The sequence below is a fragment of the Lepidochelys kempii genome, chromosome 2, assembly GCF_965140265.1.
Source record: "Lepidochelys kempii isolate rLepKem1 chromosome 2, rLepKem1.hap2, whole genome shotgun sequence".
NCBI lineage: Eukaryota > Metazoa > Chordata > Testudines > Cheloniidae > Lepidochelys > Lepidochelys kempii.
Window position 1 is genome coordinate 180,676,754 of NC_133257.1, and position 22,756 is coordinate 180,699,509.

Below are 22,756 nucleotides of genomic sequence, written 5' to 3' on the forward strand. Positions count from 1 at the left end.
TCCCCCAAGTTGTGTGGTAATGAATACATTTCCCAGCTTTCCTTCCGTGTCTGGAGTTGAACCTGCCCATTTTCTGACAGCTAAGAATGAGAGATTTCCCTACTGATGCTATAATTGGGATGGATGGCGAAATCACCGTGGGGCTTCAGAAGTTGGTTTTGGAGTTTCATTAATGAAACGGAAGCTACTTGCCCCTATAAAACACTGTGAAAAGGGGTTAGCATAGCTCACTTGTGATCGGGAGAGCTATTTTCTACAGAACTGAACTGTGTGCAAGGTTCTATACCATCATCTACCAGGAAATGGGTTAAGCAGTTAACCTTGATGAAAGGAGATGGATTTTTCACTGCTGTCATCCTTGCACTGATATTATTGCATCTCCTACATGGGAGCTGATGTGATAGAAAGAAAAGTGCCAGATATATGCAAGCAATACACTACCCATAGATTCTACCACCTTGCCTGCATTCAGTAATAACCCCACTTCAGCCAGTGCTGCAGCTGCCTTAGCAATGACCCCCATGGTACATCTACACAGCAAAAAAAAAAAAACATGGCAGCGAGTCTTGAGAGCCCAAGTCAGTCAACCCGTGTGGGTTTGTTTTTTGTTTTTGTTTTTGTTTTTTGCTGTGTAGACATACCCTTTAATGTAGACGAGGCCATATCAGGGGTTTGCACCAGCTGAACTAACTGAGATTTACTGCTACTTGTAATCAATGTTAAACCCCAGTTAGCTCAGTTGGTGCAAACTTCAGCTTCCCCTTGTGTACACTTAGCAGCCAGAAGCACCAATTGACTCCTAAGCATAGATTACACCGATTACTGGACACCACTGGCTTAATTGGGCCTATTCCTGACTGTAGATGAGGCCAAAAACTTCTCTGCTGCACTAAATTTTCAGAAATGTTCAAGCACACTGAGAGAGTTATGAAATATGCTTGCTGTGCTCCCGAAAGTATAAAAATGGTTTTATCCACTGACTTTAGTCTTCATTATATGACACTAAAGATGTGCCCCCGGGAATGGTAAAGCCATGAATGAACAGATAAGCTTATTCCTTCTTTCTTTCTTTCTTTCTTTCTTTCTTTCCCTCTACCTATGTGTTTTATATAGGGAATACTAGATGGTGTGAAATAAGTGTTGTCAGCGTGAGTTTGGAAGAGTCCCACTACTAGTGGCAAAGCCACAAGTGAATTACGCAGGTTATTCCCAAGTGAGTGACTATAACAGAGCATGTATGTTAGAGAAAAACTATTTCAGGAATGAACTAGAGTTTATTGGGACTGAAAAGCTAGGATTCCTTAGTTACTTTGAGTCCATTTGACCAGGGCTCAGAGAAAAAGAGAAATTAAAACAAATAAACGTAAAACAACTCCAAGAATGACCTAACATTCTGTACATGAAAAATGTTCCCATTTTAAATGTCAGCATCTCATGATGCTGCATAGTTTGAAGTGAGTACAGTGTGGGTTCTGGAGCTGGTGGGAAACTCCCTTTTCCAATGGCATTGACCTTCCTGTTTCCAGCCTTTCAGAGCTGTGAGATAAGGAGCTTTAAAGCTGTGATACTTTTTATCTAGACAACCTGAGACTAGCCCAGGACTGAATTTTACCCATCTTGGGACTTGGGCATGTTTCGTAAATGTTTTTTTTTTTTTAAGTTATTATGTATGGGAGTGAAGAAGGAGTCTGCTGTATTTGAGACGAGAAGGCAGAAACATTTCTCTGTCAGCTTAACTTTATAGAAGAAAATAGAGGCTGTTGGTAGCTGTTTGTGGATTTGGGATTTTAGAATAAGCCCAAAGGGAAGTGGATTACAGGGCAAAGAGCAGGTGATACTGTCAAAGGTGAGTGGTAAATTGTGAATGTGATACATTTATCACATGGATTTCTTCTCTGTGGTGCTGTGTTTAGATATACATAGCTATATAGAAAGCTTCAGGGAGCTAGCTATCTACTCACACACAATAGATTTTTCTCCCATGTGTACATGCCCACACTTCCACTGAATTATAATCACTAAATTAACCTAATCACCAAAGTGTCTTTGGCAAGATGGAAACCTGACATCTGCACTCTTTGAGGCTTCCAGTCACTATATTTAGATTGTCTTAGAGCGACATCCTCCAGCATGCAGGTTTCCCAGCGGGCTTTTTCAGCAGGTAGCTGTCTGTCCTATCTAGTGTTCTGTTTGCTGTCCAGTGGAACCTAGACTGATTTCACTCATGCAGCACAAAGGAAATGAAAGAGAGAAGCTGCAGTGCAGTTTGCGAACTTCTTTGCTAGGAAGAGATTTTTGTTGCAAGAACCTTGAATGAAATATTGTTTGCATGATAAACACAAGAAGGCCAATTTTCAAATGCAGGAACCTTAATAGAACATTCACTTTGAATATCACACATTTGAGCTCTGCAATCACCATGTAAAATGTGTATAAATGCCAATTGGTGTATCCAAATACAGGATTTGAATGTCCTGTTAAGACACCCACAATCCTCATGTTTAAGGGGGGGAAAACCACACATCTGTAACCCCCATGTTTATAGTTCTATAATTCAAAATATTAATGTACATTAAAAGGGGGGTGCAGGTCAGGAGGAGGAAGAGTTAAATGGCAACATTATTACACACGTAACTCTTCAAAGTAGGTAATGTCTTAGCAATTGGCAGTTTCCCAAATTCTGAACTGAAGCTTATTTGGACAGATAGGTTGCCTTGTACCAAATAGTTTGTAAAGGAGGGGCAAACAGAATGGATCAGTTCTATTCCTGTAGCTTTAGAAGAACAGAAATAGCTCAGGGGCAGCAGAAGATTGCAGTTCACTTAAATATTTCCATAATGTACTTTTTTTGACAAGAGCAGCTACAGCTGTGAGTGAGCAGAAATAGGGTAGTCCCTAGGAATTGCAATCGTAGGTGGCCTGTTTTTTCCAGTATCTTTGCTAGTACCAGATGCCTCAGTGGGAGGTGCAAGAAATCCTAAGACAGGCAGTTATGGCACAATTACTTCAGGGAAAATTCTTCCTCACAGGGGGTTGGGGGGTGAGTTTGTTAAAAAGGTCTTTGTCTTTGCTCCACTTGATCTCTCATTAAGTTTGCTCCCCCTGCTACTTTTCACATGGAGGAAAAGGGAGAAGAGGATCAAATAAGAGGGGAGCAGCAGGGGAGGGGGTTTAGCGTCAGAGCACACTGGCAGAAAGGAACAGCAAGAGTCATTGAAAGCTTCACTCCCTCCCAAGCCATGCTGGTGCCCGAGTGGGTAAAGCAGCCACAGACTTTGAAGGCATCTCTGCAGTTGTGGTTTCACCACTTGGGAGGAAGGAGTGCCTGTGGATACACCTGTCTGTCCTGTCTCAACTGAGAGCAGGCTGTGATGGTGTCACTAAAAGGGGACTCTCCCATCCCAGGTCACATTCTCTTTATCCCTGGGGCCGTTCCTTATCGGAAGGTGGAGGGGGAAGTGGGGAGAGCTACCAGGAGGGTTTAGAATATGAAGAAGGGGACATCTAGTAAGCTCTGGGGAGGTTCAAGTCATGTGCCTGCTGCAGTTTGTTAGAATGTAAGTGTGTGTGAGGTGATGGGTGAGAGGGATTGGAACTAGGGTGGAAATGAGAGGTACTGGGGGCTACATTGACATTATAACTTGGATCAGGAGGAACTGGTTTCCAGATTGCATCTCAGACGATGAGATGCTTGTCAGAGCTTCCTTGGAGAGCAACGCTGGCATCACATCACTGCTTAGGAAGCTATCAAGAGTGTCAGATATAGCTGCAGCTTGCTGGCCACATTCTGATATAAGTGATTTGTGGACTGATTTGCCTCGTGCATGCAATGTTACAGCTGTTATAGCAGCTAACCCTGTTACTTCATTAACTCAGCTGCCTACTGAAGTTGGAGGGGATCTGCTTTCTGAACATGCCCTAATAATAATTTCCTCCGGGATGTAAATTGTTTAGATAAAATTTTCATAGACTGACATTAGTCTGTTCAAGTAATATCTTTCACTCACTCACCAGAGGGCTTGTTAAATCAGACACAAGGTACACTGGTGATGAAATGAAGCCATTTACAGCATTGACCCCTCTATATCCCCCACATCACACACACACCCCAAAACAGAGAATGCTGCCTCCATTCCCCGCCCCCTGAGCACAGGGAGGGTCCTCCCAGCTGCCTATGAGTCCTCAGTGAACACCGGAGTAACTCCCCTCAGCCTCGCTGCCAAACTCATGTCTCTCTGCCTGACTGCCTCCTTTCAGCTTCTGACACCACTTCCATGGACGGAGCAGCTCTGGGCTCTATGCCATTTTGTTTTCCTCTCCCTAGCCTTAACTGATGATGTGTCCCACCTCCTCACTAGCATGTTCTCAACTTGGGGTGGAGGTGGCGGGGTGGGGGGGGGTTGACAACCAACAGCAAAGGGAAGCTGGTCACATAGAAGTCTGGAGGAGGAGGAGTTCCTTTCGCAGGTAGAGATGTGTGATGGAGCAAGACGTTGCACCGCTTCAGGCCTGTTACCCAACAAAAAATCCCCTCTGCATTTGTAACGCCGACAGACCCTGGTCGTCATCAGGCAGGATCAAACCTGGGGCCTCTGGAGCTTAGTGCATGAGCTGAAAGCCAACTGCCTGTTAGCTAAGGCTGTAGAGCAGACTCATTTTATCTCTCTTCTGAGGCATCAGGAATGACAATGACACTGAGGTGGCACCACACATTTTCTGTCTCAGGTGATTGGCTGGCTGGTTCTTGCTCACATCTCAGGGTCTAAGTAATCACTATATATGGAGAAAGGAAGGAATTTTCTCCAGGTCAGATTGGCAGTGACCTTGGGTTTTTTTTCCCCTTGCTCTATAGCAAGTGTGTGGGTAACTTGCCAGGATTAACTGGGTATATCTCAATCATTTTCATGTCTCAATCCCTATTCTCTGCCCATGGACAGAGTAGTCTAGTCTGCAGTGAGCTATAATACTTTGGTCTAATTTTGGTTGTTTGGTTTAGTGTGCGGGTGCTGGTGGCTGTGATATACAGGAGGTCAGACAGGATGATCTGGTAGATCCTTCTGGCCTTAAACTCTGACTCTTTGTTGACAAATATATAAAAGTCAAGAGAAATAAATCTGAAATGGGGATTTAAAAAAAAAAATTCTCAGCCTTCCCAGAACTGCTCCAACTGTGAGAATACGATGGCTTGATATTCTGCTGTTGTTACTCTTTTTCTCTCTAAATAACTCACAATGTTAAAATGATTGAATATTCTTGACATTTTTTTTACTAGTTATTCTTTGTTCATGTTTTGTTTTATTTTATTTTATTTTGAGGAGAAGTGGGTCTGGAGGGAAAAAAAAATTAATATGACAAATTGACCAAAAAGGAAGAACATGACAAATAATAGGTGGGCTGAAATCTGCCAAAACCCCAGGAATAAATAAATCTTCTGCTAAAGTGTGTTGAGGAGGAGGCTGATAATTGTTCTTTATCTATGTGGGGTTTTTTAAGTGTGAAATCTTTCTTTTTAAAAAAGTGAGCTTTCTAAAAGCTATATCACTTTTACAAAGGAGCGTTTAAATAGATGTTACCAGATTGGTGTGGGCTTTTTTTGTTGTTTTTTTAAGTACTTTAAACCAGTACTTTAGTTTAAGTTGAAAAAAAATCACACCTGGTTCACTGGTTTATGGTAGTTGTTGTTGTTTATTATTGTACTGCAGAAGCCCCTCGTGATGCCAGTCAGAAATCAGGGCCCCAGTGTACTATGCACTGTGTGCGCATACAACAGAAATATGGTCTCGGCCCAAAGAGCTGATAATCTAAGTACGCTAATGCAAAAGTAGCTCCGCCGGAGACATGGGCAGTTAATTCACCGCTAATCAGGGTCTGTTGATTCCGTTTCAGAGAAGTGACAGAGTTCCTTTGTGACTTTTTCCCCTAAATATCAGTAAATGGAGTCAAGATAAATGTGGCCAAGTATGATCAGAAATGCTGGGCATCAGTGCCACTTTCTGGGGAACAGAGGAGGGTTCTGCTGGAAAACAGGATCCACACGTGAGAGGGAGGAGTTTTGGGTTCCCTGTTTTAGAGCTCAAGTTCTATATTGATCCTGCCTTTGTATCAGACCCAACTCACACTGAATCAATGGGAGTTTTTCCCTGTCAGCCTGATTCCCTTTTCACTTACAGCAGTTTTACACTGTTGGCTTATGTGAAGTTTCCTCCTGAATTGCACTGGTACTAGTGAAATAAGATTCAGGCCTTATATTCACAACTGTGTTGGGACTGTTTATTTATAGCTTGAGAACCAGAACTATTGGTGACGAAGAGAGAGACCAGGCCCTAACATTGAATCCATGGCTACTCTGTTAGCATCCCACCCTATGCATTCCAGATTTTAAAATATTTTCCAAATGTTCAGTTTTCCTTGTCTTTGAAAAGGAGATTGTAAATGGAAATGGCTCATACAGAGAGGGTTCCGTTTTAATAACACATTGTACTCTGTGTGTGTGTGTGTGTTTGATGAACACAAACTATTTCTAAGGTAGAAGCAGCTTATTTTCCAAAACTAGTAGATTTGCTTCTGAAGAAGTTCTCTTGTTTTTGTTTTCCTGAAACATTTCACTTCCTTAACCTGCCAGTGAGAATGATGGACGATCTAGGAATGTACAGCAGAGAGAATACCAGTAGTCAGCTTGAATCCCTTCTGCACAAATTGTTTGTGGGTCCTTATTACAGTGAACCAGATGTGTAGCCCAATTGACTGATCATTGTCATTCATCTTGATCAGGATATGGAGATTCTTGAACTGTGGAGTGACTAGGATCCTGATTCAGCACAGTACCTACGCATATGCCAAACTGTAACATTGACTTCAGTGGGACTGCCCACATGCTTACAGTTAGCCATGTGCATTGCTGAGTTGGGTTCTTCCTCTTTTTCTCTCCTCAGGTTGTTTTTTTTTTCTTCTTTTTTTTTTTTTTTTTTTTTTGAGTGGTGGACGTTGAGAAGAAGTCTTCCTTAAATTCTGAAGATTAGATCGAGTTATTCCCCAGTGTGACTCAGTTGACTTAGTGGAATTATGATTAGAATTAAGATTAGATCGAGTTATTCCCCAGTGTGACTCAGTTGACTTAGTGGAATTATGCCAGGGATGAATTTGCCCCATGGTTTTCTCTAATTATTTGGCCCTGAAAAGTGACATTGAGTTACACTAAGGCTGCTTGGCCCTTATACCAATCGGGCCCGCACTGTCAAGGAGGCCTTGATGTGGGTGTCAATGAAAACTTGAGAATTCTGCCCTTGCTGTATGTATGCTTCATGTTAATACATGTAATATAGAGAAAATGTGGACTGTGTGTAACTTAAACAGCACCAGAGCAAAGCTGCTTGCAGGCAAGTCAAGCAGTGCCGTTCCTCATTCTGTCCATGAAGGTTGTGCTCACATTGCTCTGTAAGTGAAGTCTGTTGCGATGGAGCTTTTCTTATCTTTGTTTGAGCAATATCTTAAATCTGCCCTTTTTGTTTGCAACCATCGTAAACTATTCTGCCCATAATGAAGAGTTGGCCTTATTGGTGCAATAGTTTTCTTTTCATCATTCCTCTTTTTCAGCATAGCTATCTGTGACTAAGATTTAATGCTTTCAAGGGCTAGTTTCCATATGGCAGCTGGGCTGTTTAACTCATAGGAGTTGATAGGACAATGTGTTATTAAAGTCTAAGTATTCACTGGCTTGCTTTCCTTTTAGTAATCGCCTTTCAGAAGAAAGCAATATGTGTGTTTCTGAGCCAGGAAAGTTTTCCTAATTAATCATAACATTTTGCACATCCCACCGTACGTGTTAAAATATTGTACTTTAAAGAAATAATAATGGAGCTCTTTCTAAATTCCAAACTCGTGCTGCCCACTCTACCAGTGTTTGAAGATGATATTATTGGGAGGGATATAGTTATACTGTTTCCTACATTTTAAAAAGTGACTAGTTGTTTTGGGTACCTGTGTTTTGGAGTAGTTAACTTGAGACACATAGAAGGGGCCAGATTTTAAGAGGGTGGGAACTTTGCACTTTCAGAAAACTACACTCGTTTAAGAGGTGTCCAGTTGGAAACCCAAAAATGAAAGAACCCCAAATCAACGGTCACTTCTGAAAATCCGGGCCCATATCTTTTTCTAGATATGTATAGTTATACTTCTCTATTTGATTTAAACAGTCAATACACAGATTTTAATGACCAGGCGTCTATCTTTGGGTTTTACATTACCTCCTATTTCTTTTATGTCTGAGTTCCTTCCACATGCGATCAACAGCAATAGCGAAGTCCCTTCTGTTGTCGCTTTTATGTGGAAAGTTTCAAACTGCGAACTATCTTTGTGACCTTTGTAATTTCATAACAGGATTTCTATACCTTTAAGAAGGATACTGTGTTTCCCGTGGATTTTCATTAGCTCAGTTTGTTGATTTCCTGAAGGCTTTTCTTTTCCTGGAGCCCAATCTGACAGCTTCTGAAATTGAAACAAAAGCAAATCTGCATATTTCAAATCTACATAGTCCTTTTCATCTGATGATCTCAAAGTGTTTTTTGAACACTGAGTGAGTCTTACAGTACTACTGTGAGTTAGACATGGTAAATATTATTATACACATTCTACAGATGGGTAAAGTGTAGCAGAGAGCTGCTGCAAGTGACTTTCCCAAGGTCACAAAGTAAGGCAGGGCAGAACTATGAGTAGTAGCCATTTTATTATTACCAGACCTCTGACTCAGAAGCTCACAATGTGTTGCCTTTTTGTTAAAATTATGTCCACAATTGAGCCACATTTATCCCAGTCAACCATACCAAATTCACTAAGGGAAAAAGTCAGTTCACTCTATGGAGCCCAGATAATTGGGCTTTATGCTGATGAATACATAGTAGCTGTAATGAAGAAATACCCCCTCAATCCTAGGACCAGGAAGCAACACAGCTTCTCTCTCAACAATTTGGGTGGAGAGTTGGGACCATTATATTATATTGTCATGAATCCCATGGCCCCTCACCCTAGTCCCATGATCTTCACTGTCGTATGCACAGCTGGCATGGAGATCTCCTCTGTGACTATTTATTATAGTGTATTATTTGTATTATTGTACATCTTAGAGGCTGCAATCAAGATCAAGGCCCCATTGTGCTAGTCATTGTACATACACGTAATGAAATACAGTCCCGGCCTTGAAAAGGTGACAGCCTAAATAGGCATGACAGACAAGGGTGGGAGAAAGGAAGGACGATTGTTCCCAGTATACAGATGGGGACCTAAGGCATCTGAGTTGGTGACTTAAGTTTAAGAGCCTTGCCCAGCATTGAAGAGGGAGTCTGTGGCAGAGGCAGGAATTGAACTCAGCTCTCCTGATTCTCAGTCTAGTACATTAACCTTGAGATCATACTTACTCTGAGGAGTACAGAGGATGCTGAGAGACCCCCTTGTGGGTCTGCTCTGCCCATGGCTTCCACCAGCAGTGCCCTATTACAGGATTTACATGTGGGACACCAAGATGAATTTCACCCTGGTTAAATAAAAATCCCTGTGTCTAACAAGTGCAAAAAACACTCAAGTCTTTTATTTTTCATGTAGGATCTAGGAACTTGATGTCAGCTGTATTGCCTTAAACAGCAGCAGCCTTTCACCTTCCATCAAAGTAAAAATGTAATCCTGAATTCACCATCTACCCTTCTCTACATGCTGTGTTTCCGACAGCCATCATTCTTGTTTGTTTATTGGGTTATGGCAGTGAGCTGCACCACCAACCGTGCTGAGATCATGTTTAGTTTGGCAATGATTAATGATGTGCCACAGGAGAAGGAAATTTTGTTAAGCCTCCTTGCAGAACTGATAAACCAAAAGCTGTGGATTAATTTGTTTTGGGTTCTCTCTGTCTCTAAAATAATTAATCCTATTTTTATTGTCTCTCATAAAGTACTGAAACCCATCACATCAGTCAGAGTGCACATGCGTACTGAGCCCTTTTCTCCCAAAACACTTGATTCCCTGGGGAGTAGACAGTTGATAGGCAAACTAGAATCAGTCTTCAGCAGACTGGGCTCCTTGACATGGATGCTGATGGCAGGTGAAATGACATGAGGTTTTGCTCTTCCCCATAACAGCTGCTGGCAACTCTTCCTTAAAGCAGAGCAGGCGGAGCTGTGAGATCTGGTTCCCAGTGCTCTTCAGGCAGCTGTGTTTCCCAGCTTCCCTTCTCTTCCGGCTTCGTATCTCACTCTTCTATGAAACAACCAGTGCGGCTCTGCCTCCCCTTCTCTGCTGTGTTCTTTGGCTTTTTTCCCAGTTCACAGCTGCCACACAGTGTATTGCAATGCTCTTTTATATTTTTTCCCGGTACTATAACACCATACTTATCAAGGTTCCCTTGCCTGTCTCTTCCTTGAAATATAAAGTGATGTGTCTCCATGCATGGTTTGTGTTGTGATATTTGGTATTACCCAGTATGCTCATGGGAACACTTCATAATTCCAAAAAGAGAAAGCAGAGAGAGCCCAATATGCAGTGGAAGAAACAGAAGGTGATAAAAAGTACAGTGTGTTACTTACTTACCATAAAATGACTACCATAGTAAATATGAACTGGTGTGTGTCCATCCGTGTCCACATTCACATACGTGTGCATTGGGCGGGGGGAGGGACACTCAGATGCAAATCTGTGCCACTCCACTTTTCTGGACGGAATCAGAACTACAAATGGTTAAAAAATTCTGCGTTTTTCAATGAAGAGCAGAGATACAAAAACAGATGGAATTTGTTGTCTGCCACAATCTCAGTTTTTGGTTTGATGGTTGTGTTTTGATTAGGGCTGTTGATTAACTGCAGTTAACTCACAAAAATTAGCTGCGATTAAAAAAATTAATTTTGATTAATCGCACTGTTAAACAACAGAATACCAATTGAAATTTATTAAATATTTTGGATGTTTTTCTACATTTTCATATTTATTGATTTTTATTACAAAACAGAATACAAAGTGCACCATGCTCACTTTATATTATTATTTTTGATTACAAATATTTGCACCGTAAAAAGGATAAACAAAAGAAATAGTATTTTTCAATTCATCTCATACAAGTACTGAAGTGCAGTCTGTTTATCGTAAAAGTGTAACTTACAAATGTAGATTTTTTTTTGTTACATAACTGCACTCAAAACCAAAACAATGTAAAACTTTAGAGCCTACAAGACCACTCAGTCCTACTTCTTGTTCAGCCAATCGCTAAGACAAACAAGTTTGTTTACATTTACGGGAGATACTGCTGCCTGCTTCTTATTTACAATATCACCTGGAAGTGAGAACAGGTGTTCGCATGGCACTTTTGTAGCTGGCGTTGCAAGGAATTTACATGCCAGATATGCTAAACGTTCACATGCCCCTTCATGCTTCAGCCACCATTCCAGAGGACATGCGTCCATGCTGATGATGCTTGTTAAAAAAATCATGCGTTAATTAAATTTGTGACTGAACTCTGTGGGGGAGAATTGTAGGTCCCCTGCTCTGTGTTTTACCCACATTCTGCCATATATTTCCTGTTATAGCAGTCTCGGATGATGACCCAGCACATGTTGTTCGTTTTAAGAACACTTTCACAGCAGATTTGACAAAACGCAAAGAAGGTACCGATCTGAGATTTCTAAGGATAGCTACAGCACTCAACCCAAGATTTAAGAATCTGAAGTGCCTTCCAAAATCTGAGAAGGACGAGGTGCGGACCATGCTTTCGGAAGTCTTAGAAGAACAACACTCCAATGCGGAAACTACAGAACCTGAATCACCAAAAAAGAGGATCAACCTTCTGCTGGTGGCATCTGACTCAGATGATGAAAATGAACATGTGTCAGTCGGCACTGCTTTGGACTGTTATCGAGCAGAACCCATCATCAGCATGGACACAGGTCTTCCTCAAGTATGGAAGTTGAAGCATGAAGGGACATATGAATCTTTAGCACATCTGGCACGTAAATATCTTGTGATGCCGGCTACAACAGTGCCATGCGAACGCCTGTTCTCACTTGCAGGTGACATTGTAAACAAGACATGGGCAGCATTATCTCCTGCAAATTGTAACCAAACTTGTTTGTCTGAGTGATTGGCTGAAGTAGGACTGAGTGTACTTGTAGGTTCTAAAGTTTTACGTTGTTTTATTTTTGAATGCAGTTATTTTTTATACATAATTCTACATTTGTAAGTTCAACTTGCATGATAAAGAGATTGCACTATAGTACTTGTATTAGGTGAATTGAAATATACTTTTTGTTTTGTTTTTTACAGTGCAAATATTTGTAATAAAAAATATAAAGTGAGCACTTTACACTTTGTATTTTGTGTTGTACTTGAAATCAATATATTTGAAAATGTAGAAAACATCCAAAATATTTAAATAAATGGTATTCTGTTATTGTTTAACAGTGCAATTAATCATGATTGATTTTTTTAATCGCTTGACAGCCCTAGTTTTGATGCAGGGTGAGGTATTAAAAAACCTGGTATTCATAAAAATGTCTGTCATCTCGCATTCTGATATATTGTGTGGTCAAATGTACAGAACACACACACTTTCTGCAGGCTCCAGCTCCAGTGAATTCCAAGCAGCATTGCTTGCCCCAATCCCATCCCATATAAATTCCCCTGCCCCTTCTCCTTAACACTCAGACGGTAGAACTGCTCTGTGTAGCCCATTGGCTTCACTATATCCCATGTTCTCAATTGCACTTGGATTTCACAGTACAGTTAAGAATCTGCAGGAAGAGGAATAGCATTTCAGTTCATTTGACCCCACTTGCACACCGCCCCATACAAAAATACTGAACTATGTATGTACACATGGGACATGTTCACTGGAGCACAACATGTGCTGTTTGAATTGTTGTGAACCCAAGACAGTTAATAAAAGAAAATCCTGATACACCGTACCCTCGCTAGGACACGCGAATTCGCATATAATGCAGTCTCGGCCATGGATCCGAAATTTAATTACTTTAATTGGAATTCATTTTAACGCAGTCCCCGCTATAATGCAGTCCCCGCATTAACGCGGTATCGTGCATGGATCCCAAATCCCGCGTTCTGGCAGCAGTCCTGTGTATATAACTTTGCTTAATTACATCTGAGGCATTAGGGGAACTTCCGAATGAGACTGACTGATTATTTTTAATTTGCTACATTTTAGAGCCTACAGAGGTTGACATTATCCTTTTAAAGGAAAACAAATGGCTTGTAATGAATTCTGAAAAGATTTTTCCTGTCCCAAGACACGCAGCAAGTAGCCACAAGTTATTGGAATGAAAGAGACTGCAGACTTATTAGGTGTCAAGATTTACAACATGGAATAGGTACAGTGATTTTGTTACAGTGATGCCATTCCTGTTACCATAGCTAAAGGTCTTTCATCACTGAGATTATAAACTCCTCTGTCCAGCTGTTTAGAACTCGTTGATAACTGGTTCCAGGATGTAACTGCATTTGAAGAAGTTGTCAATCCAGAATGGAATGCTGGGGATGAGAGCGGGGGTTAAATCATTTATGGAAAATGAATTCATTTGAGTCCAAATCCTGAAGTTTTTCCTCAGTTTTTCTTTGGTAAAATTCCCATTGACTTCAGCAGGAGTTTTGTATGTGAGAGTTTTTTTGTTTGTTTTTTTTTTTTAGAAAAAGACCTCAGGATCTGGCCTTGGATTGTAGAAGTAGGGGCTGAGGGGAAGTACTAGTTTCAGATACTTCCATTCAAGTGGAGTGTAAGCCAGTGAGGGGGCTTGCCAGGGGGAGGCAGGGACCAGATGAAAAATTATTGCTGCTTCTTGGCCTTTTGGTCAAGATTGCTTGTAATGTCAGATTTATTATCTGATATGCTCTCTTCTGGGGTAAATGTATCCGTCCTTGAAGGCAGTAGACTTAGTGATCTAACAGATCTGTTCCATCCCTAACTGTTATGACAGATTATTTTGGCAGTCAAACTAGAGCACTTGCATTCCCTTGAGTATTGATGCCAGGCAATTACACCAGCATTAACTGTATGATAAATCAATGGTACTTACTACTGGGGGTACTTAATTCTCCTATGCCATCTGGGCTTCAAGGGACTTCTCTTTGATCTGAGGAAAGTCCCCCACCTCTTCACAACAATCAAAAATTCACAGGGCTCACAGCTTAAACCATGAAAGTTCATGCAGTTTTTGTAGCAGAGTATGGCAACTTTGTTACCATATTTCTCCTTGTAAGAATAGCCTCACGGGCTTTGCTTTCTGTATTCCTGTTGTGACGGGGCAAGGCCAGATGGCTATGGAAAAGCAGTGGGAGATAGATATATTAGCTCCAGGCTAAACAAATCCCTGGTACCAGGATAAGTGAAATGGCAGCTGCTCCTGGTCAATTAAGACACCTGGGGCCAATTAAGAACTTTCCAGAAGGGAGGGAGAAGGCTAGGTTGATTGGGACACCTGAAGCCAATCAGGAGCAGGCTGAAACTAGTTAAAAGCCTCCCAGTCAGTCAGGTGGGTGTGCATGTCAGGAGCTGTGGGAGGAAGTTGCGCTGTTGGAGAGGCTGAGTAGTACACACCATATTAGGCACAAGGAAGGAGGCCCTGAGGTAAGGGTGAAGTGGAGCTTGAGGAAGTGAGGGCTGCTGCTGGGGAAGTAGCCCAGGGAACTGTACATGTTATGTTTCTAAAAGGTCAACTACCATAGCTGATACTATTAGGGTCCCTGGGCCGGAGCCCGGAGTAGAGGATGGGCCCGGGCTCCCCCCCCCCACCTTTGCCCCCTGATTAATCACTGAGACTGGGAGACAACAGAGACTCTGCAAGGAAGGATAACTTCTCCTCACCTCCCTCGCTGGCTTATGATGAAAATGGCTCAGTAGACTGTGACCCTTGTCTCTAGAGAGAGAAGGGTTACATGGAGGGTCACAGTGAACCTCTGAGGCTAGCAAAATCCACCAGGAAACATGGGACCCATGGAGGCAAGGACAGAGATTTGTCACATTGTTTAAGTTCTTTAATACAAAGGGGCAAATTAATTAATGTGCATTGTTGTCATTTATTATTTGTGTTACACAATAGTGCTTGAACACTCCAGTTGTGGGACAGGAACCTCATTGTGCTAGACACTGTACAGATACAAATTAAAAAAAGATGGTCCCTACCCCAGAGAGAATTGTTATCATTATTTGTTAGAATTTTTTCTTAATTTAAAATAATTTCCTAAAGATTTTTAGCATATAGGCTTATTTGCACATGTGCAACAACTGAAATCAGAGTTTGGGCTCTACCAGCCTTGAAGACACTTATTACGATGTTCCAGGTCAGTAATTTATGAACTCGGAAAGATTTATACAATACATAATAATAACTTTTTCTATACAGAGTTAAGATCTGACTAGTCAGAATGGGTTTGCTCTATTCACTGCTTCATGTATTTTACAAATGATTTAATTAATTCTTATGACAATTTTTTTATTCTTCCAGCACTGAATGGACCTTTTGATATCATTGATGCACCTATCACTTAAAACACTCAACTGTTAAGTGGAAGAGTGCTAAGGAATTGATACTCTGTAGACAGAGGTGAAAGTAACTGAGGACACTTACTGATATGGGGCCGGGGCAGCGCCGGCCCCCCAGAAGGGTGGGGTCTCAGGCAGAAGGGGCCGGGCTGGGGGGGTCGTCAACATCCCCCAGTCAGCCCTTCCAGGCCACCTGGTCCGGGCTGCCGTGTTGATTTAAAGGGCCCGGGGCCCTGGATGCCACTGCTGCAGTAGTGGCAGCGGCGTCCAGAGCCCCAGGCCCTTTTAAATCGCCAACCCCAGGGCAACTGCTCCCTTTGCCCCCACCACCTGTCTGGGGGGGGGGGGGGGAGGGCAAAAGGGGCAGGGACCTCAAAGCGCTGCAGGGTCCTTTGCTGTGGCAGCGCTTTAACATTGCTGTTCTCTCCCCTCCCCTCTCCTCCCCTCGGTGGCCCCGCCGACAGGGGGGCCCGGCAACATTAAAGTGCTGCCGCGGCAAAGGACCATCCTTAAAGCGCTGCTGTAGCAGCTCTTAATGCCCCCACCCCTTTTGCCTCCCCTGTCGGCGGCCCTGCCAGTATGGACCCTACCAACAGGGCCACCCACAGGGGAGGCAAAAGGGGCAGGGACGCAGCAGTGCTTTAATGTGGGCTGGGTATGGGCTGGTGCCGCCCTTACCGGCTCACTTTCACCCCTGTCTGTAGACAAGTTTTTTAGCTCATTGCTTTTTTCAGTGATATGAATATTGAAATAGGTGTTTAGTAAAGAATTATTATCGCTTACTCATTTAAAAAAAAAATGATGCATAATAAAATATAAATTTATGCAGATAAATAGTACATCTTTGCAAATGCCTGACTCCGTAGTTTGCAAACCCTGGGCAGATCCTCAGCTGATGGAAACTGTCATCACAACATTGAATTCAACAGAGCTATTCCAAATTACAGCAGCTCATGATTTCATAGAATCATAGAATATCAGGGTTGGAAGGGACCTCAGGAGGTCATCTAGTCCAACCCCCTGCTCAAAGCAGGACGAATCCCCAATTTTTGCCCCAGATCCCTAAATGGCCCCCTCAAGGATTGAACTCACAACCCTGGGTTTAGCAGGCCAATGCTCAAACCACTGAGCTATACGTGGCATTTCACCTACTGTGTTTCTTCACAAAAGCTTATACATGTGTAGACTCAATCCAAACGCACAATTCCATTCTCTCTAGTAAAGTATGCAAGGGACACTTTATTATGTGCTGTAAAGGTTTCCTCTTTTTAATATAAGAATTTTTTTAAAAAAATGTTAAAGCCACGATGCATATTAACAAAGGTCAGGAAATTTAAAAAGAGGGCTGCCAGCTCATCCTTGAGCCATATCATTGTCATTTTCCCTTGTTCATGTAAATTAAAGCTGAAATGTGAGCATTTAATTTGAAATTCCTACTTTGGTACTGCTCTCAGTTATGCCAATGTTAAACCCAGAGTATCTACATTTCATTAGCAGAGCTGGTCAAAATTATTTTACCAGAAATGTTTCCTGATGAAATATGGAGTTTTGTAATAGTGTGGAAAATGTCCATTTTCATTATGTTTTCTAATTTTTCTAATTTGAGAAAATTTGAAATGAAATGGTTTGTTTCTAATCATAATTTAGACATCTGGAAATGTCTAAAATGCTGTCCATTTGGAATGAAACTTTTCATTTCAGTTGAATCTTCTGAAATTTTTCATTTTGACATTCCTGAATCAAATTTTTATTGGATCTTTTCATTCCATGAGAATGTTCAGTATTTCAACTTTGCATCCCATTTCAGGACAAAAACAAAAGTCAAAATATCAGATTTTCCCATGGGATGGAAGTTCTGTTTTCTAAACAGTTGTATTCAGTAGTTGCTTGGGGTATAAACTAGTGTAATTTAGAGCAGTACCATGTGCTGTAATTTTAATTGAACTTGGTTTGGTATCTGTTTTTGATATTAAGTTAATACAGGATATTGTGGATTTAAAAGTTTGCCTATCCCTCCCTAATACTAGCAATCTATGGGTACACAAATCTATAGCTGAACTTTTAGTCCTGTTTGAACATATATTGATTAACATGTTACTAAGACAGTTGTAAATTGTGATGGAGGCACCACACAAATATTTGTTCTAGGACATAAATATTTGTTTCTAGTCATGTTAAACCTAAATATTTGTTTCCTGTCTCCATTAGAATTTACAGTTGTCAATTAGCATGTTAATTATCATGTTAAAATGTGTAGACATTCTCTCTCCCTTCTCCCACGCTCTCTCTCTTTTCTATCTCCTCTCCCTCCTTGAAAACTTGTTTGAGGAGCTAAGCACATTTTGTTAGTAAAAGCCCTGGATTAAATGCCACCCACAAATGATTTGTGCATGTTTTATTTTGCCAAGGGGCTTTGTCAGATACTGAGAGAAATAATGTAATCTTGGTTGAACTATGATTTCAGTTAACTAACAAGTGAGTTTAGAGACCGTCTTATTAACTTTGCACATCATTTTACTTAGGCAGAAAAGCTTTCTCATTCAGGAGTCATCTCTTGCCTCATTTGCTCCAGGGGCATGATGAACAGAAAGGAGACTGATTTAAGTCTCATTTTTGGTGCAAATATTCATCTCCCTCTGTACATACTAAATGTAAAGAAAGATGCTTCTCATCCCTCAGTAGTTCCTATTTAAATCAGAGATGGACTCAGGAAGTGCTGTTCGGATTATTCGGATTGTGATTAGTTCTTGCAAGATTCTTGCTTATGACTTTCTTCTCAAGTACTTTTCCTAGTCTCATTCGTCCTGCATTTCACACATTCTTAAACACCTCTTTTCATTTCTCCCTCCTCCAACATTAGTTCCACTCTCTCCTTCTTCATCCCAGTCTCTGTTGATATTTCCCTTCTATTGGCTGTCTCCAGACCCTCACACTTTACCCCTTCCTTTACTCCTCCTTTTGTCCCTTCTGTTTCCTTTCATTCGATCTTCTTCCAGGATCTCTTCTCCAGATCCTTCTCCTCTGCTTTCCTGCTCTGTCACTATTGAAACTCCATTGTAGTACTGTCTCTCATATCTTTGACCCTTCTCCCACCCTATCTGATCTTTCATTGGTGCTTTTGCTTCTTTCTCTTTTAATATAAACCATCCTTATCTTGCTAATCCATACTGCTAAAACTCCTCGTAGTAAAGAGAGAGCCTGGAGCACTCGGCCTGGTGCAAAACCTTAGTCCTGAACCAGAGGCTGTGAATGAAAGTCAGGCCATGTATTAAAGCAGATTCTTACAAGTTCACTGTCCAATACATAAACTTGGCAAAGTTGCTGCTAGCGTTGCTAAAACATAAGTACTCCTAGAAAGTACTAGCCACTAAATAGTTGTGTAAATACTTTCCAGAATGCCAATACAAATATACTCCAATCTAGCACAAGATAAGAGGGTTTGACAAAATAATGAATAGGGATGTTTTGTCTGAAATGCCAGGAAAAAGTTACAAGGGGAAGTAATAAACAGATGTCATAAAACACGTAAGGTGTATGTAAATTGTTTATTCCAGTTGTTTCTCTTAATCTATAAATGTCAGGAGACCTTCCCTTAACCCTTTGTGTGGCTGAGGGGACAGCAAAGGCTCCTGCTGCTGGCTCCGTGCCATGTTGTTAATGTTCTTGTGCAAGTTGTGCAAGTCATTAGGACTGTTCCTTGAGGGCAATAAACCTGGCCAAGTGCCTTTATCACCAAACCATGCCTCTGGTCTTTCCTTATAAGTAATATCAAGGTCTGCTGAATTAGCTGGTTGCACTCTCTGCAAGTGCTGATAACACCGGAGCTCCAAGGACCAAAGCCCTGAGCAGCTATAACAGCTTTGCCGTAACAACAACATTCCACCCTTCTACACCCCTGTCCCTGCCCTGGCCATCCTTCTTCTTCATATCTGTACCCTTCTTTCCAGCCTTCTTTCTTCTTATCTTGCCCCCTCCAATCTATTCAATGAGCCACTACTGAAGTCATCTTCCCTCCCTATCTCTCCAGCCACATTACTTCATTCCTAGAAATCCTTTGCCATATTTTTGTCATTTGTCATTTCTGAGCATCAAATTCAAGCTGCTATTTGCATAGAAATAAATCCCAATGTCAAGAGATAAGAGAATAAAAAGAAAGTGAAAGAGAGAACAAAAGAGAAAAAGATAGGAGTGGTGGGAAGATAGAATTAATCAAAATGTGACTTGACAGAGATGAGGTCAAACAAGGATATGTTGAGAGCTATCTAAAAAGTTGTATATGAAGTTAGGTAACATAGTAATGGCCAACTTAGAAATCCAGTAGATAGGTAAGATTCGATAGACATGAAAGGTACCGCCATCTCATTCCAGACAAGTAAATTGGGCTTAAGTCAGTGTGCTCCACAACATAAAAAATATATTTAATTTTTTACCGCTCCAACTCTTTGAATATTCTCAGTTAAGTTGCCCACCTTTAGCAAACTGCCCAAATCATAGTTCTGCCTTACCACATAACAGGGCATCAGTCTAGAAAAAAAATTTTAAAAAAGGATACAAAATGGAGAAAATGTTCCCCCTCAAAATCTAATCCTGCATATGTCCTATGGGGGGAAAAAAACATATATATATATATAAAATGCATTTGCAATGACCATATACAATGTTTATGTTTAACAACATGGAGGCCTGGTGTATGCTTAAAACGTAGGTCGGCCTGGCTATGTTGCCCAGAGGTGTGAAAAATTCACACACAAGGGACATAGGTAAACTAATTTAAGCCCCAGTGTAGACGTTGCTAGGTCAATGGAAGAATTCTTCCATCAGCCTAACTACTCCCCTTAAGGGGGTGGATTTACTAAAGCAATGAAAAAACCCCTTCCATCATTGTAGTAAGTGTCTGTACCACAGTGCTACAGCAGTGTAGCTGCAGTTGTGTCTCTATAGGTCTAGTAGTGTAGATATATCCTAAGAAATACTGAGGAAAAGAGTTCCTTTAATTACACCTGTAAGGTCAAATTTTTAAATGTGTTGATCCTAAGCTTAGAGCAGTTAATCTCCCAAGCAGCAGTAATCAAGAGCTAGCAACTCAGCTTGAGAGATTTTGAGCAGATAAGAAGTTCTTGGCAGTGGTTCCCAATGCTAGAGAGATGACTCAACCAGCAGCTATGGCACTTAGGTTGACTTGTTAAATACCATTCCATTACTAACACTAAAAAGAAGATGATCACCCCGATCGCTTAGCTCTTGTGTGCACCAGGTTTTAAGTATCAGGGGGGTAGCTGTGTTAGTCTGTATCCACAAAAACAACAAGGAGTCCAGTGGCACCTTAAAGACTAACAGATTTATTTGAGCATAAGCTTTCATGGTAAAAACCTCACTTCTTCAGATGCATGGCGTGAAAGTTACAGATGCAGACATAAATAGGTTTTAAGGCATGCCTGTTGACTCTGCCATCTTGTGCTGTTGGGGGGGAAAGGTGTCACAGAGAGGACTGGGTCGTTCTTTAACAATTCTCTGGTTAGCTTTCAAGACTATAGCACTGGAAAACACACACATTATTTGCATTACAACAGCTACTGCAAATACTGGAGCAGGAGTGTTCAACGGGATCACTCGTAATCTTAAAGTTAAGCATGTGTTTGCAACATTAGCATCTAAATTAATGGTTTGATTTTCTGAAGTGCTGAGCACTCCACTTCAGTGTAAGCTGGGAGTGCTCTGCATCTTTGAGAATCAGGCCACTTATTTAGGTGACTAACTTTAAGTATCACATTTGAAAATGTACTTTAAAGTTAGCTACTGCATAGTATGAGGTGCAGAAATCATGGCTGTTGGTTGGATGTAAAACTTATTGCAGTGAACAGTCCAGCATTGGGCCTATAAGAGCTGGGCTAACTACAGTATTTTAAACCATGTTCTATCTGAGGTCTTAATGTTAAAGATGCTCAACTAGAACCTGTAACAATCTAGACAGAGAGGATACCCAGTGCCAAGTTCATGCTCATTAGAAAAACTGAACTGGGGTGGCATGTTTTCCTTCACTGGTGCTATAATTGCTGCCAAGAAAACAGAAAAAGAAAGATGGAACCAGAAACCAGATGGAACCTGGTCTCTCTAATATGGGTTTATGAATAAGCAGCATACCTGTTCCTTATGTTAGGAGCATCCATTTCTGACTATTCTTTTGTGGACGTTTCTTTCATTAGACTCCAGAAACTCCTTTAGGGCCTGATCCAAAGCCCATTGAAGTCACCTCGAGGATTCCCATCAACTTTGGATCAGTCCCTTCATGTTCAAACATCGTGATAGTGTGCTCATTTACATTTAATATCTGGGGTAATATAAAATCAGTAGCCAGGGATGGCATATTTAGTACTTGGACTTGTGTAATCTGTTTGCTATATTGTGAAAGTAGCCAATAAGAAAAGTTGTTCCTCTTAAATGATCAATTTAAAAGTATGCAGAAATCCTCTTTGAAATAGGCAACCGAGTCAATCACTGACCCCATGCCAATAAAAACACCACTTTTAACTAGTTAATCTGGTGGACTGCAGACAGCATCCACCTGAAAACAAACATCCCTGTAAGTGGTGAAAGGAACAGCAGCTGAAACATGGAATAAAGAACCCTAGATATTTTTTACTGATGAGTTATCCTTAAAAAAATCTTATAAATATAGCCCAATTATAGGGATATTAAAATGTGTGGATTGATTGATAGGACCCTCTACTTTGTTTGGGCCAGTCTACCAAACTTATGAAGAGTAGTATCTTACTCTGCAAGTACATACTCAAAGTAAAGGGCTCCTCTGAGTAAGGGCAGCAGAAAATGAGCCTTTGAAAGGAGGTGCGGAAATGTAAACTTGTACCTGATTGAAGAGACAGAACTATGAGGGGAAAAAACTGCATCATCTTTTGGAAATGGATTGTTGCAAAAAGCTCAGGAGTGTGTAGTTCATGCAATAGAGAGCTTTTCTTATCTCTTTTTAATTGCTTCGATTTGCTTACTGCACCTGGTAGCAAGACTAGAATGAGTGTATAGCTCATAGCTAAAAGGGATGTTGCATCTCAAGAAATTAATGTCAGAAACACAGCTCAGATGATGACAGTTTCAAGGTTGATGCAGTGAAACTAAAAGAGTTACGTACACACATTTGGGAAAAGAAAAGTTTTCAGAATGCGTAGTCTTCTAAGGGATCAAGCTTCCATTTTTAGAAATATTAGTGAAGATGAAGGA

General features: G+C 41.1%; 1 protein-coding gene across 5 annotated transcripts in view; it reads left to right on the plus strand.

The window, feature by feature from the left end:
- The window catches only part of ELMO1 (engulfment and cell motility 1), a 413,997-nt gene that overhangs the window by 349,654 nt on the left and 41,587 nt on the right, over positions 1–22,756 (plus strand). Inside the window, exon 1 of one of the 5 annotated variants that reach the window (XM_073332880.1) lies at positions 13,255–13,355. The exons of the other annotated variants lie outside the window; for them this stretch is intronic. The gene's annotated coding sequence lies outside the window, so the exon portion shown is untranslated. Of the gene's footprint in view, positions 1–13,254; positions 13,356–22,756 lie in introns of those variants that run through there. 5 annotated transcript variants of the gene reach the window in all.